The 16,146-nt window shown below is 40.9% G+C and overlaps 1 protein-coding gene across 2 annotated transcripts in view; it reads right to left on the reverse strand.

Annotated features, from left to right (window-relative positions):
* Window positions 1-2,053, reverse strand: part of PIP5K1B (phosphatidylinositol-4-phosphate 5-kinase type 1 beta) — a 98,753-nt gene extending 96,700 nt beyond the window's left edge. Inside the window, exon 1 of one of the 2 annotated variants that reach the window (XM_026035843.1) lies at window positions 2,036-2,053. The gene's annotated coding sequence lies outside the window, so the exon portion shown is untranslated. Of the gene's footprint in view, window positions 1-1,313; window positions 1,330-2,035 lie in introns of those variants that run through there. The other variant, XM_026035842.1, reaches the window with a different exon arrangement.
* Window positions 2,054-16,146: the final 14,093 nt, after the last annotated feature.

Raw genomic sequence — 16,146 nt, forward strand, 5'->3', positions numbered from 1 at the left:
TGTTTACTTGGCACGCGCACCTTGCTCCGCGCGAGCGCCGACGCCGGCTGCACGGCTCCGGCGGCAGGCAGGCGCCCCGTAGCTCCGCGCACGGTCCGCAGTTCCGGCCCGGGAGGCACCAGGGCCCGCGCCGGCTGCGCTCCCGGCCTCAGAACCYGCCGGCTCCCGCGGGATGCCGAGCGGGCGGCGGGAGCGGGCGCTGCAGGCGAGCACGGAGAGTGTCGCGCTACGCGGGACACCCGGAGAGCTGCTCCATGGCATCCAGATCATCCTCCTGAAAGAACAGCAAAGARGTCTTCCCGAACAGCACGCAGGCTACGCAACAGACACTTTTTTGAAGTCTGTCCCATAAACATGCATTTATTGCGGTAAACCCTGTAAGCATGGGCTTGCTTGCAAGCACCTGCCTCCATTTCCCTGATACTGGTCAGACCTGTACACGTGAATTTAAAGATTGCTGGTCTACACAGACATCCGCCAAACTCAGTGAAACTACTTCACCTACTGCTTTTAACTAGCTTAAGGAACAAGTCTTGTTTAAGTAACAATGGTTAAACTTGGTACACTGTTTTTTTCCACTCTACATCTATSTAAGTGGGGAAGGAGAAGAGGAAATACAGTAAAATATATGCATATTTATATTTTTTTTCCTAGATATATTAATTATCAAAAGCCAGGCTTTAAGAACAAAATAGTAAACTATTCATTTTTTTTTTTGCCGCAAATCACTTTTTGATGGCTACATGGCAAAAAAGTTAATTAAAGGTGGTAGAAGGTATAGGGATGGAGGAAGAGATGTGACAAATTTAGAATTAAAACTTTTCCTTAAGTTTTGAAAGAGCCAGAGTAGCAGCTCTATCAGCCATTCATCAGACTGTTCTCAGCTTTGAAGATCAAAGAAGTTTGAGAGACCATTTAATGAATTCTAATAAGAAGCTTCTGCACCATAATAAGCCATGGGATAAAATATCCCAATGCTTAGCTTTAAGAAAAAATCTAGGTGTTAAAACAGACTTTCATGAATTCACAAACTACCAGTGCTCTTAACTGTCAGGTTAAGAAGAGTTTCTGTATTTTTCTTGTTTTGATCTGGTCCCGCTCATCCCCTTTGCACTGTTTTAATGTCAGCACATTAAGATTTACATAAATACACAATTCCCTGCAAAAACAGAAAGCGAGCAAAACCTCTGTTTCTTCACCCTAAACAATGCCCTTTTGGAAAGGGCACGAGACACATGTTTGCATTTCTTTTAGGAGAATCAAAGTAACACCTCCGAAGTCGATTGTTTTCCTAAGCCACAGCAAATACTCACGGGTCAGCTTCAAAGAAGTCGCGTTAAAAAGAAGGGAGGGGAAAAAGAAGCTTCACCACCCAAACGCGCAGGGGGAACTTGGCTGTTTCAGGACCTAAAGGGGCCGAGTTTGCCCCAAAGCTGCCCCCTCCAGGACGTTATTCAGGAAAACGAAGTCGCGTGGACAGAAACGCCTCGACCCGCCCCGAGCCCTCGCAGAGGCTCAGAAATAAGGAGAAAAATATAAAATAAAATAAAATAAAATAAAATAAAATAAAATAAAATAAAATAAAATAAAATAAAATAAAATAAAATAAAATAAAATAAAATGAAATAAAATGAAATCCCGCCGCTGCTCCCGCAAGACCCTCCGGGGCTCCTCGAGCCGCCCCTGCGCCAGCCCCGCGCCGCGCAGAGACACCGCGGAAATGAATACACCAACAGGCAGAAAAACAAACTAATAAACGCGAACAAACCACGAAACCGGGCAGCGCCTCCGCACCGACACCCTCCAGCCCACGGGAAAGAACAAAAAGAAAGAGAAAATAAATAAAAACAGAGAGGGAAGGAGACAAGCCAGCACTGGCGGGTACATAAACGGGCACACAGAGACACACACACACAGAGTCGCACATACATGCGGACGCACACAAACGCACAGGGGTGTTTTCCTCTGCCCGTGGGCAGCGCCGTGCCCCGCAGAGCCCCCGCAGCCGCTGCCCCAGCCCCGGCCCCGCGCTCACCTCCGCCTCCAACACCGGCACCGGCGCCCGCCGCGGCACCGAGCGCCCGCCCCCCCTACAGGCCCCGCCCCCTACAGGCCCCGCCACACAGACCACGCCCCTCACCGCCCTGTCCGTGTCCCGCCCGCCCCTGGCCACGCCTGCCCCGCCCTGACCACGCCCCTCCCAGCCGTGGCCCCGCCCGCGGGCCCGGCGCCATTTGCAGGTGCTGGTGCCGCGGGCTCCGCGGTTCCTGGTGGTCCCGGTGTCCGCGCGGGAAGCGGCTGCCGGGAGCAGCCCGTGGTGGCGGCCGTSGCTCAGGCGGCCCCCCGGCTCCCCACGGGAACCCGCTCCCGGGAAACCAAGCGGTTTTCCTGCCGCCGAGGCTTTAGGGTGGACTCCATCCCATAGGATTTCCACCAGCCCGCGTGGGTGAGCTTCCTCACGGAGCTCACGGTGGGGCATGTTGGAAGACTCGAGATAGCAGCGGCTATATGTAGACAAAATATGTATCTATACATGCCTTACATACATTATATATATAGTGCATTATATACATTATATATACATATGTATATAYATAYACATCACCAAATCCCTATCCCAGGCAGAACCTCTCATTCCCGTTTGGGCAAAGCAGCACCAAGGAGAGGAGGGAGCTCGTCCTCCTTGGTGCTCAGCAAAACAAGGGACTTCACCCAGGGACTGCAGTGAGGTGGAGCTGATGGTGGTGGTGGTGATAATGATGATGATGATTTAGGCAGAATGCCCGTATTCCCTAAGTTACTGGAATGCATGATAAAATTGTCATTATTTAGCCTTACAAAGCCTGGCTGAAGCCATGTACAGTGCGTACGCTAAACTCGGTTTTAAGACCCTTAGTTCCAGGTCAAAAGCATTTCAGCAGCATGCTGCTCAGGTACCTCTGTCKGGCTCAGACTCCTCCAGAGGGATTATGTGGGATAGGGAAAGGGAGCTGGGCTGCTCCCACGGCAGCTCCGCTCCTCAGATGGGGAGGACAGAGGCACAAGGAGCGCAAAGACGGTCAGTGCTGAGCTTGTGCTGCCTGGAGTGTCGGCGGTGCCCAGACCCTGCCTTCGTGTTCCTGACACTCCGTAACTGCAGCCAAGTGTTCCTGCCAGCACGGGGCKTTTAAGTGGGATATTGCCTCTTAACCTGGTCAAAGCATCTGCCTAAGGAGGGCTGTGCAGGCAGCTCGGGCGCTGCAGGATGCCTGTGGGAGATATAATAGCCCCAAATAGCTGTGGGGAGCCGCTGATCAGTGACTCTTCCCACCTCAAAATCTGGGGAGCTCAACTGATTTCAGCACTACATTCAAGTGGAAAAGCTCAGCATAAAGAGCCTCGCATCTTGCAGGTCTCTCTTAATATTTTCACTTCTACATTCAAGTTGTTTTCCATACACAGCAAAGATAGGCAATGCTTAAAAAAAAAAAAGGTCTCACATAGGGAGCTTTCTCTACATTCAAAAACAGAATCTGAGAATCTGAAAAAATAATTTCCAAAAGTCTGAAAATGCAGAGCCACTTAGARCCTCCTGATTAGAAGTGGGTAACAAAAGCCTTCTGCATCAAATTTTTCTCTCCAGATCATGATTTATGCAAGAGTAAAGTCTAAATGAGCTTTTGGAAAACAACTATTCTATGGTATGTTAATTTGGAGAGAACTATTTTTTTCCTAGAAACGTGTAGAACTACAAAACATTCTAATTCTTCTCGTAATTAAAATAAGTAATTCTCTGCTCTATGATATGTTCAGAAACATCCTGTCCCTGTCTCATGTCTTTTACTGAAGAGTCTACAGGAATATATTTAAAAAAAAGCTCTTCTCAAGTATTTGTGATTCAATCAGAATATGAAAGTAGTCAAGTTGTAAAAGTTACATATTAAAATAATGCTAACAATTCTCATTGAACAGGCACTTCCCAGGAAATTCAGACCTAAATTTTCAAACTTATYGGTGGCTTTTACTTACCCAAGTATTGAGGTTTTCCTCTTCTTGCAGTAATTGCAGTGTACTCTTACACACTGTCCAGGAGACACATCTCTCTAGTGTACCAGTGAATGAACACCAAGCCTGGCTTTTGCTCACTGGAAACAAGGGTAGGAAGGCAGGCCCTATGACAGGGCCCTACACACTTCCATGTAAGCAGACACAGTCTGTAAGGATTACCTAGATTTCTGGTGATTCCTTCCAGGAGAGCACAAGTCTTTGGTGTTAAGAACYGTCCATGTTCCTCCGTTCTGCTGCTGCACCAMAAGCAACTGAGATAACGGAGCAAAACTAAGTGTAGAGCTGTGCTCCACAAACCAAAGAGCTCCTCACGCAGATACTCACGTGAGCTGCGGTAACTTAGGCAAATTGGTCATCTGGAGACCTTCATCCATAAATAAATAATACATACATTATACTGGTGTTATTAATCCTATTACTCTGAAAATAACCGCTTCACTTTTCTGGAACTAAAAAATATATATTATATATATATAAAATAAATATATAAAAATATAATATAATATATGAAAAAWATATATAGGAAACTAATTCCCTGCCTCACTTTCTGTAATCCAAAACATAATTAACATAATTTCACCCCGTTTGGATTCCTCATCCTTGCCTCCACCCTCTTAGCCATGATCAAACCCATGCTTTTTGAAATCCTTGCTAATTTTAAAAAGTGAAAGAGGAGGAAGTATTTGGGCTTCCATCACTGTCAGCCAGAAAGTATGCAAAATGCTGGCAAATGTGTTAACTTTTGCCACAGGTTCACTTGGGAACTGAGCTGTGTTGCTCTCAAAGCTGTCAAAAATTAGACAACATTAGTTTTGTTCCCCACTTAAGGAAAAGCATCTCAAGTAACTAAATGGCTAAGGAGAACAGTCATGGCAAAAGTCAAAAATAGCATTTTCTTTTTATATGATTTTACTGTTTAGAGGATAGAGATGCATACTTGGCATAAAACTTTAGTGAAGGGAAAGAAACTAGTGACGTTTATAAGAGCAAATGTCATCTGAACTTTAATTCTTTAGTCTCCAAGTGTCATGCCTTTTAAAATAGCCACTGAAGTTACTCAACAGTTGTAATTTTAGTTAAAAGGAACACTTGAATTCCTCTTCTAAGATGAAAGATCTTAAACTGACATTGGATGTATAAAAATCTTTGGTAATAATACATTGATTGACTTACAATAATCTGTCCTTGGAGCATCTGAAGCAATCTGGAAGAAGAAAATTTCTTTTGAGCACCAACTAATCTTGATATGTGCCACTTTAAGCTTTATCTAAGCAAGAATTTAAAAAAAGAAAAGAAAAATACAGGTGTTAGCCTATGGCGTGTGTCCTCCTGACTTCATCCTTTTATGGCTTTTTTCTTCTGAAAGCTATAGCTTCTCTTATAGGAAAGTAATTCTAAGTAAACTCTACTGTTACAATGCATGCCTCCTATGCCTCTGACRGTGGAGCTGGTACTTAACCATATAAAACTAATTTTCCAGTTCATTATCTGCCTGAGAAACATCCTTTTTTCTTCAGGGAAATCTGGATGGCCATGGAGATGTGCTCTCTCATGTGCTTGGGACTGTACCCATTGAGATAACCAACTATTTTTTTTTCTTTTCTTTTTGTACAGGTTTATATTTTTCATTTTAAAGAGTGTCTCATGTTCTTCAGAGAAGAATGTACTCAGGACTGATTTCGGGMAGTTTAACCATGAGGTGGGGTGCGTTTTCAAAGAGTTTCAGTGCTCTGGCTTACTGATCAGGTCCTTCCCTTGAAGTGCTGCGTGTGCGGTGGTAGAGCTGTGCACACATATATCTGTGGGCAGGACACAGCGTTCTGTTTCTAAAAGCATCCAGACCTGCATTATGGTATCAGTGTGTTAGCTTTAATATTTCAAAAGGAAAACTTACATCTAGCTATTGCATCTTCAGCCTGTTACATGCAAGTTTTATAAGCACATGTTTCAGAAGTCTTTTGAAAGCGTGACCATGAGCACTTCGTGCCAAGTTCAGCAAATGTTTTATTCCCAAGCTGGATAGCAGCTCTAAACTCAGAGCTCCTCTGTAGGTAAAGAGCCAGCCCACACATTCTTCCATTCACACGCCTTCATAACCGCACAGGGGGAGAGTTTCTACATATTTCCTTTTTCTATTACAGTATCATGCCAATGCATAGAAGAGCAAATCCTGGTGATTAATTCTCTTGTGCGGGGCTCAGCTCCTAAGGCTCTTCATTYGGCACGGTGCGGTGCTGTGCAGACATACTGAAGTGAATTCTGGTATCAGAAACAATGCGGGTGCATTAGCTGCTTCATTATCCCTACAAAGCCCATGCTAACGTGCCCAACAGCTTGGGCTCTATAAGCAATCCCTGTCAGCAGGAGCGCTGCTATGTCTAAGTGGTGGTAACTGGGTGGACTCTGGCTTTCTGACACTGCATGAGGTGCTGCAATTCAAACAAATGCTCTATAGTTCCTAAGCGGTTTCCTCTAAGACTGGCATGGGTAAGCGAGCACTGTGGGAATATGCTAAAAAAGCATTAATAATTTTGTGCATTCATAAAAGCAAGAACCTGAGCAGAACTGTAAGTAAAACAACCATCAAAAGAAAAGCATGCAAAAAAGAAACGTGAAGCTTTCAGAATTCCCTCTTTACTTCCAAAACACCATATGCAGGAGAATTTTTATTGTCTGAATCTGACTGAATCTTCTAWCTATCTGGAAGATACATCTGGAAAATCTTTAATTATAGAGAAGCAGGACATCTATTATGATACTTAAAAATGTTTATGAGAGTTTCATTGAGTGTGCTGCTTTCAAGTCTTGAAGTCTGAACATAATGCTGTTGAAGATCATGGAGGCTGGCAAAGAGCTATAGATAGTCCTTATGACAGTATGTTCCTGAGTTGCACATGTCTAATAAATTGTTAGCATTTATCGTACTTTGGATAGGAAACTCCTGAGAACACTTAGATAGGATTATGTTAGAATAAAGTTTCCTCCTTAATCCACTTGTGCTACTGAGAATAAAATGATTTCTGCTTTAACAGTTCAGCTGAGCTTCTCTGTGTTACTGGTATTCAAACATTATTTAGGTCCAACTTTACAATAACCAAGCACCTATTTGTTGATTGCGAAGAAGAGAGGTGAATGACTTCAAAATCGCTTGTTTATGGGAACTACACTCATGAATTCATTTCAACCTTTTGTGGCTTACAGTTTAAAACAGGTCATTATACCAAGAAAAATTTGAAGGAGAAAAGAGGGATATTTGGTGAGRAACAGATCATGACTCATTTCTCCCAAAAAACAGTTGTCTGAAGATGTGAGAGCAAGAATTATGATTAGAGGATCGTATTCCTGTCTTTCAAACCTCATTAGAGTTCTTTATGCTCTAAAGAAAAGCTGTTTTTATGTGATCTACACCATTAAGAGGAAAGAGCAGTTAAGGCTCTTGAATTTCTTTCAGAGATAAATCATTCATAAGAAAAACAGTAAGAAAGATGTTTCTTTCACAAATATGTATGCATTTCTCTTTATGGGAAAAAAACTGCTTTTTTTTCTTGGGCTGCCTTAAGCTAGACATAACTAAAAACTCTCACTGACTATTGGTTAGGTCACAGTAGTTTCAGGTTTTGTTTTTTTTTTTCTTTTTGGTGGGGTTCCTACCTTTCTACCCAATATCTCTTACTCATACATGTATAGAAACATCCAGTTGAGATTTTAAGTGTCCTTACATACTTCAGGTCAAGGACATTTTGTCCCTGCATCTTTTTCCCTAGTGAAGTCACTGTAACTTCAGTTGAGTTCTGCTGGCAGTGGGAGGGTGTTTTCTGCTTCGTACTAACATATGATGAAACTTTGTAGCTAGCCGATGCAGTTTGCTTATTTCTTCTTACAGCCCCTCTGGCTTCTTCTGGTTCCTCACAGAGAGGTAGGGTCCAACCCCGTGGATGGCACAGCAGAAGTAATCCAAATAATGTTCATCATTGTTCATGAGGATATAAGACTATCATTATGACCAAATAATTCTCAATTTATTCATTATAGTAATCTTGCCAATCCAGATTGATCCAGACTTTGCTACTGAGCTAGCCGGAATTGCATGGCAAAAGCCATAATTTGCAAGACCTAATGTTTTTAAGCAATCCCAAAGATTTCCTTTCTCCCGTAGAGTGAAATTGTATTTCTACAATGGTGGTGAAAAACTTAAAATCTAGCTAATAATTTAGTGCAGGTCTCAGCTATACCACTTGCTTTGGTAAACCACAGTGACTGCTCAGTGAGGCTGCAGTGATGCCCAGTTTCTCAACACAGGTGCCTCTGGACTCTTGACCTTTTTCTTTTGAAATATAAGTGCTCTTTTGAAACAGAAAATGAGTTAATCTTTGTGGTTGCTGTAAACAGAAGTCTTTGAAACAAAACCACACTCCCTCTCCCACATATAGCACTGATGATTTAATTCTCTGTAGGAAGGCTTCCAAACCTTGCATATTTTACTCCACTGCTATTTTTTTTAATCATCAATTTTCATTTTTTTGAATGACTTCCATTTTCTTTTTTTTTCCTGTCCTTTCATTTTATTTGATACCTTCATTCTTATCAGTTTTACTTGCATACTCTTTTTAACTCTTAAATACTTATTAGATTTTTTTTCCCCAAAATACAGTCTCTCAAAGCTGAATGTTGGGATTTCCCTAAGCATCTGCTGGTATTTTTTGCTGTACACAGATACCCTCTTCTGTAACAGGTTAACTGCGTGCAAGTTTTTGTTTTACCTAAATATCATAAACCTTGTTGACTTTCTGCGTAGAACTGTGATCATCAGTAAAATGGGAACTAGACAGGAGTATTTCATGGTGACACTCTTGTTTAAGTGTTGCACCTAGCAACACTTCCTGTGAGTATTTCCCTTCATCACTTAAAGTGATGCTAATAATTAGAAGTCAAATTACTTGCTTTTATTATTAAAAAGAGATAACCAGCTTCTACTTAAGACATAAGCAGTTCTCTTAAAATTCCAAACCTCTAAACATCAGGCAATGTATGAAACATGGAATTCATGCAAACATGCGTGAATGCCCATATAGCTGTGAGGTCAAGTTACAAGAATGCAGCATCCCTGTTCTCTCTGAAGGTAGAAAAGAAGCCATAATGGTTTATTTCTTTAAATGCCATGGTCTCAAGTTGTAAAGTGTACAGCTTTGCAAGTATGGGATTGGTAAAATCTGAAGTAAGAAATAGATATATCAAGGGCTCATTTTTTTTTTTTTTATTAACCTTGCACACCATCATTTAACTTTTTTGGATGTATTTACATTTATGTTAGTTTCTTCAAAACTGTTGATTGTATTCCCGGGGCTATAAAGAAATTTTGAGTTGCTTTCCCTTGAAATAATTAAAAAACATTAAACAGACCAGTTAGCCTGCTTAAGTATTGAAATCCATAGGAAGAGTGATTATTTTAAATCCAGTTCAAGAKCTTTTAAACCTATGAATAAAAGCAGTGTGATAGGTGAGAAGTACTTGACAGTGTCTATTCTGGAGTGTTTTTTAAGTTATAAATTAGTTTACTTCCTTTAATTCAGTATTGTTGTAGTTTCAAACCAGTATTTTGTTGTCCTGAATTTACTAACCTTTTCATAGCAACTAAATCTGATCTGTTTAGGCAATGGAAGAGATATTTCACTTGTAGTTTTGTAGTGGTAAAAGCAACGGGAATCTAGTTTTTCTTGAAATTTATGAATTTATTGCACTGTATTTTAGAATGATAACTTCTAACATAATGTCATAGTTTTTCAAACAACCATTTGAAAAGTCTTAAAAATCTGTGAATTTTAAGGTGTCATTGAGCCTGATGCTCTGATGATTTCATGATGGACAGTCAGTATGGAAATATTCATTGATGAATGAAAAGTTCAAAAAGAAGTTATATAAATCATATTCATTATCATGAAATAGCTGTAGTTCTTCCAAATATGATCCAGGTAATAAATGTTTAATCTATTTGTGATTCATGAAACATATTCTTAAGAACTTTGAGTTATTAAAAACAGTCATTGATTAAGTATTTTTATGATTGTCCTTTAGCACAGGAAGTCCATAAAACCTTGCCCTAAACACTCAAATGAGGGTAAAAACAATACTCAGAGGTGGAGGACTATAATAAACTTTTGATTACGTGCACATTCTGTTTAGAAAGCAGTTGCTTAAGGAAGCCTGTGCTTTGGACTGTTTCTTTGGCCTCATCAAAAGTTATTTCGTTGTGATTGTGAAATTATTACTATGGTCATTTGTAATGGTGTTACAATTGTGTTTCTAATTGTGTTTGTATTGCATCACCCTGTGAAATAAAAATAATTTTCTCATTCATGGTGCAGTCTGACATTTTCTGAGTAAGCAGCTTGTTCGGTGGATAGGATGTTTTTGGTGGAGAACAACATGACCGAAGCACTGCTGGATTCCTGAAGAGCCTGGCTCACATTCTGTGTCTGCCTAGTTTTTGGCAGGTGTATAAGGCTGTGTGGTTGGAGCAATATAATGTTGCTCATAATGCCACAGCATTTGTTGCAAAGCAGAGAAAACTGCTGTTTAAGAGAAGAAAGAAAGATGCAGGAAAAAAAAAAAAAAAGATCATTATCATCCTTGGGGGCAATTTCAGCCCAGCAAGGACTGGATCCTGCTGCTATGGAAATAGATAGCAAAATCCTTACTTATTTTTGGTACAATCAACCCTAAACGGTAATGGAGTATCTGTGACACTACCAAGAAGGTAATATAAATGTAGCAACTTCAATCGATAAACTACAATCAATATAAATTACTAAAAAAAAAACTAAACGTATTTTTTTTCAATCTCCAACCCTCTTGAGAAGGGTGATTGAATTTGATATTACTCATCAAATACATTTTTGAGGGTTAAATTTAGAAATTTAAGCACTCCATTTTTAAGTTTCCATTTGTTGCAATTTCATGCACAGGTAATTTCAGAAAAAAAAAAAAAAAAAAAAGAAAAGAAAAAAGATGGACCAAGGTTGCTATTGTTTGATGATTAGAATTGAAGACTCTACCCAACTTTCGGAAAGCTGAATTTTGTATTTGTCCAGAAAAGATGATGAGTCAAAGAAGGAGTGAGAGCATTGTGTACAAGTGCGCCACAGTCTTAGTGCTGTCATTGGTGAGGGTTGTCATTAATAATATCAATCACACTATGAGTTTGTAATAGAGCATCTTTACAACAAGAGCCAGCATGAAGGCAATTAGCATCCATTCCTGTAGTAATCAAATCTGTTACTTGCAGAGGAGCAGATGTGAACTACTGACCTAGAAAGAAATTATATCCTATTAATTACTGAGCTCATGACCTCTTTAGTTCCCAAGATCTCTGGTCAGTGGAATGAAGAGTAAAGATGACAAACGAACGTCACAGGAAAATAAAAATGCTGTGCATGGAGTGCATGTGGGTGTTCATTTTAGGAAAAGACTTCAGGGAATCTGGTTAAGAAGAGGTGCAAGAATATCAGACATTGTTTAAATATGTATTTTACATTGAGAAAGGATAGGGAAAGTTTGCTTTAGGAGAGATTTTGGGGAAATTTAATTTTAATTAAATCAGAACTATTAAGTCTCTGAGTGCACAGCTGATGAAGGATAAATAATAATGCAACAGTTCTTTCTAAATAATGCGACATCAGTAGCCAAGTTTTCAATCAGCCTTCAGATAAGAACTCAGAATATGCAAGCATCATTGGATCATACCTAGGGAGGTCAGAAACAGCATCATCCCTGTTTTATCTCTGTCGGAGTGCAGAAGTGATTCACATACATGGCAAGCAGAAAACAAGTTCAGGATTTCCTAGATGTGGCTGCTGCTCTTTCAATAGATCTTCTTCTTTTAAGGCCACATGCACTGCCACTTCTTAAAGGAAATACAAATTATACCTTTTTCAATGTACYCTCATGCATTATCATAGCTATTAAGGCTACTAATTGAACTTTCTCAACACGCTCTTGCCTAACAAGCTGTTTTTCACCAGTACTTCATCTTAAGTAATCTTCTAGGAAGAAGGCGGGGGCCACATCCTCCTTTCCCTARGCATCTAATTTAGAGCAGCCATTTAGGTCTTCTAAACTTTTAAGGCACTGCTTCTGGTGAAATTAGGATATATTTTTACTCTATAAAAAGTCCAGTTCCTCCTTATTTGCTCCCATCACCTCTCTGCTAGAGTGATGCGTGAAGTAGATACACAAGCAAAGCTGGCCCTAAGACCATCCAAGAAGCTCACTTACATTATGAAAAGTTTTTTGACAAGTGGCTCATTTATTTAAAATATGTGCACAGTATCTTGTTGTTTACAAATAAATATTTCTCTTCCTTTCTCACTGATTTATCTCCTTAGGAGAGGAGATTCTTAGGAAATGAATRTTAAAATAGAAGAGTTTTCATGACCTGTTACTTAAAAAGAGGATGAAAGGATGAAATGGGTAATTTGCCTATGTTTCAGTTTTACCTTTTAAATCATTAACCCACATCCTATGATATTGAACGTAAGCATTTGATGCACCTGTGATATAACGAAACAGAAGCTGGAATGGGAGGTTAAGCAAATAAATAAGAGATAACATAGTATTAACTAAAACACATGGAAGGAAATGAACAGATGGAGAGATATAAAGAAAAAAAGAAATACAGGTATATCAACTGGGAAGAAAAGCAGAAGCAGCATATCTTTGTGCTTGCTTTCCGTGATATATGGCATCCACCTCACAACCCCATACGTGCAAGAAGTTGCAATGATTTCAATCTACTGTTTCATAGATCCACTACTGGGCAGTTGTTATTAATTTCTAACTAAGATGACATAGGAAATAAAACTTTGTTTTGGAATGTCCTGGTTTTACATAGGACAGATAAAATATCAAGACAAATAGTAATAAATTCAGAAAATTCAAAAGGAACGAGGAAAAGGCTRGAATGATTTATGCCAGTAATCAGACTAAGGGCTTGAATATGTTTATCTTGTGCATKTAAGTGTACCATGACTCAACGTGAGATGTGTCTGCATTTAAAAGCTATAAGATTATATGATCAGTCAGGAATGTAATGACACCAATGTATCTACTCATACTAAGGAGCTGAGTGCTCCTTGGTACAGAGTKCATAAAACTGTAGCAGCATTTTAGCAGTAAGGGAACCCTCCCAGGATCCTGAACTCAAATCTGGGCACATAAAGAGCTGCTTTTCTTAAAATTTATACTTTGGATTCAAATTTAGAAATAAAGACTCAGAATCAAACATATTTTCATGCCAAACCACCTGAAGGATATAGGAAATATTTTCCTGTACTTTCATGCCTTATTTTTTATTCAGATACTTAATTGTTTTTTATTTAGGTGGCATGTGTCCATAACGGCATGCACATGCAGTCATAAGTATTGTTTTCAATGTGAAAGACATCTGTATCTGATACTTTAGTGAAGTAAATGCACTGCTGCAAGTAAATGCAAGTTGCACGTTCACATCAGAGCACAGCATATCAAAGATTTTCCCCCCCTCTGTTTACCAATCCCAAGGAAACAAACACACCCCAGACTGATGCCCTTCGAAGCAGAGTGGCGTTTCACTACCACCCACTGAGATAGACGCAAACTCTTCCTTGCATCAGCTATATCATTTGGAGAGGCATGTGAAGGGATGCAAGTGTGACGGCTGTGAAGGGTAGGCACTTGAAAGAGCGGCCTTTGCATTCTTCTTTCCACAGGTGTGTGCGAAGGGCAACATGGGAATTTAGTTCATCAGAAGAGACTCAAAAGTACAAGATGTGAGTACCTCAAAGTTTATATTTTCCTGAGACATATTGAGTCTCTTCTGATGATTGAGTCTCTTCTTGTTCTTCTTGGTTTTGAATGAAAATCTGAAAGCATCTAATGGCATATTTACATTTCCCAAGTGCTCAGCAAGTGTAGTTGTCCTAGAATAAGGTTAGTTGATGATATTATTCCTGAAATTTTTTGTGCAATGCAATTTTCCATAAGCTCATAATTATCAAATCTTAACAAGCAGGATACTGCATGTTATAAAGGACAGTAGTAGCTTTGCTGGCAGAGAAATCTTTGGCATCATTTTCTGAACAGAATGAAAGTTAGGTATGAAAGGAACGGACGAAAAATGCACTGTTACATACAGTATTCATGTTTTTAATGACATGACACTTACTGACATGACCTTCAGTAAAGCAATAGCCTTGTTATCCCATGCCACCAGGTGCAATTTATGCACAGTGGCTTCACTGCTGGTAAGAGCAACAGTTTTAGGGAACATGAGAGTACTAATTTGTTTGGAGACAGTGTTTTTGGAAGAGCAGTCACATTGTTTGAGGAAGGAAGAGATTTCTTACGCAGCCAGCAGGATACACCTGGGTGGAAGGGAGTGAAGTTCTGGATTTCTGAGGCTGTGGCATGAAAGCCCTGTTCAGTGTTATACGCTGTGTGTTTAGCTCCCACAGCAGCCCCGCTCACCCACGCTGTCTGCTGCAGTGTCCCCAGCACTGCGGCTGCTGCAGCAGTGGCTGCAGTGGCAGAGACCTGCGCGGAGCTGCCCCAGCCCAGCGCGTCCTCCCAGCCCTCTGCACCGTCTTGCAGTGGTGCTGGCAGCTCTTACCACCTCCTGTCATTGCAGGAGGCTGCAGACACCCACCTGGATCAGCACTGACCCCTCTCAGCTCCTTGAAGCAGCCCGTGCTGTTTGGGGGAGCGAATCACTCCGTCGTGCTGCTGGTGCATCTGTCCATGAGAGAGCAGCATGGAAACTCTTGTATTCTCCTCGTTTTGCAGGGCTTGGGTGCCTCAGAGGTTTCTTACATGCCTTAAAAGTTCCCAAGTGTAAAAGAAAGAGATTTGCACAGTAAATTACAGGGACAAACTGCACAGGACATTCTGCATGATGTGCATGGGGACTCCCTGATTGGAACAGCAGGCGACATGCAGCCCATGCCAACCCCCACTGCGCTTCGGGATCACACTGCATGGCACGAGGAGGCAGCAGAGAGGTGTGCGGGGCTGGGAAACAAGGAGGTCGTCTCCTGCCTGCTCAGAAGATGGTTCTTGCAAGGTCCGAGGAGGCCGACAGAGAAGCATTGGGCTGCAATGCCATGCATTTGGAATTTCTGAAACACCGTCTTAGTGGACAACACAACCCATGAAGCTGCAAGAGGACTGCTCATCAGCCCAAACGCAAATGCTTAGTTTGCAGCACTAAAGCAAGGCTGCAACGGGGAAGACCAATACAATGCTGAGCCCAAGCTGATATGCCCTGCTTCTGAGGGGCATTTCAGCAAAGATAATCATGGAAAGCTTATGTCTGCAATGAGGACATTAGGTGGGGTGAGCTTGTATCTTGCCCAGACAAGTCTTCAGTGTTACAGAAAGACATCTAAATAGTCATATGGGAGCAAAGGACTGCACATAATACCACTATACTGTCACAGAGAGCCTGAGTGGTGTGATGGGAACAGACGCAGCATGTCAGGATCTACCAAGAGATAATCCAGCTGACTTGCAATCTGCAAGCAGATAGAACCATTACGATTTATAATCCCGTCCAGGAGCGTGGTGCACAATTGCTCCTTTCCTTAGCAGTGGAAATGGCTTGTTGTCAGAAGCAGATAATCATCACCCAAAGGCTAAATAGTTTTCTGGGAACCAAATATTATTTTTAACAGGTTTACATAACAGTAAGAGACTGCTACAGCTTCCCTAGTTGCAGTCAACAGAGAGGTACGCTGTGGTTACAAGGTGTTTTGCAATAACATTAAATTGCCTGCAATGTCCTCTGCAATTAAGGATTTACTGTAGTGATCACAGGATTGAATTATTTTGTCTGTCTAATGGAAAATCTGGTTAGATGACTCAAATCATTCCTCTGATCTGTCCTGTGTACACCTACGGATCTATTTAACTCACTTCTATAAATGGTATATACTGCTTTCAGTAAATCATCCAGGAACCTTCACTTTTAGATACAGTGTTGCTCCATTTTTTAAAATATTGCATTTAATCATTTATTTGATGTAAACATGCAGTACTTTCTCAGATAAGACCATCTAAGGTTGGCTGTTC

The sequence above is a fragment of the Nothoprocta perdicaria genome, unplaced genomic scaffold (genome assembly GCF_003342845.1).
Source record: "Nothoprocta perdicaria isolate Ctin4 unplaced genomic scaffold, notPer1 scaffold_168, whole genome shotgun sequence".
Classification (NCBI taxonomy): Eukaryota; Metazoa; Chordata; class Aves; order Tinamiformes; family Tinamidae; genus Nothoprocta; species Nothoprocta perdicaria.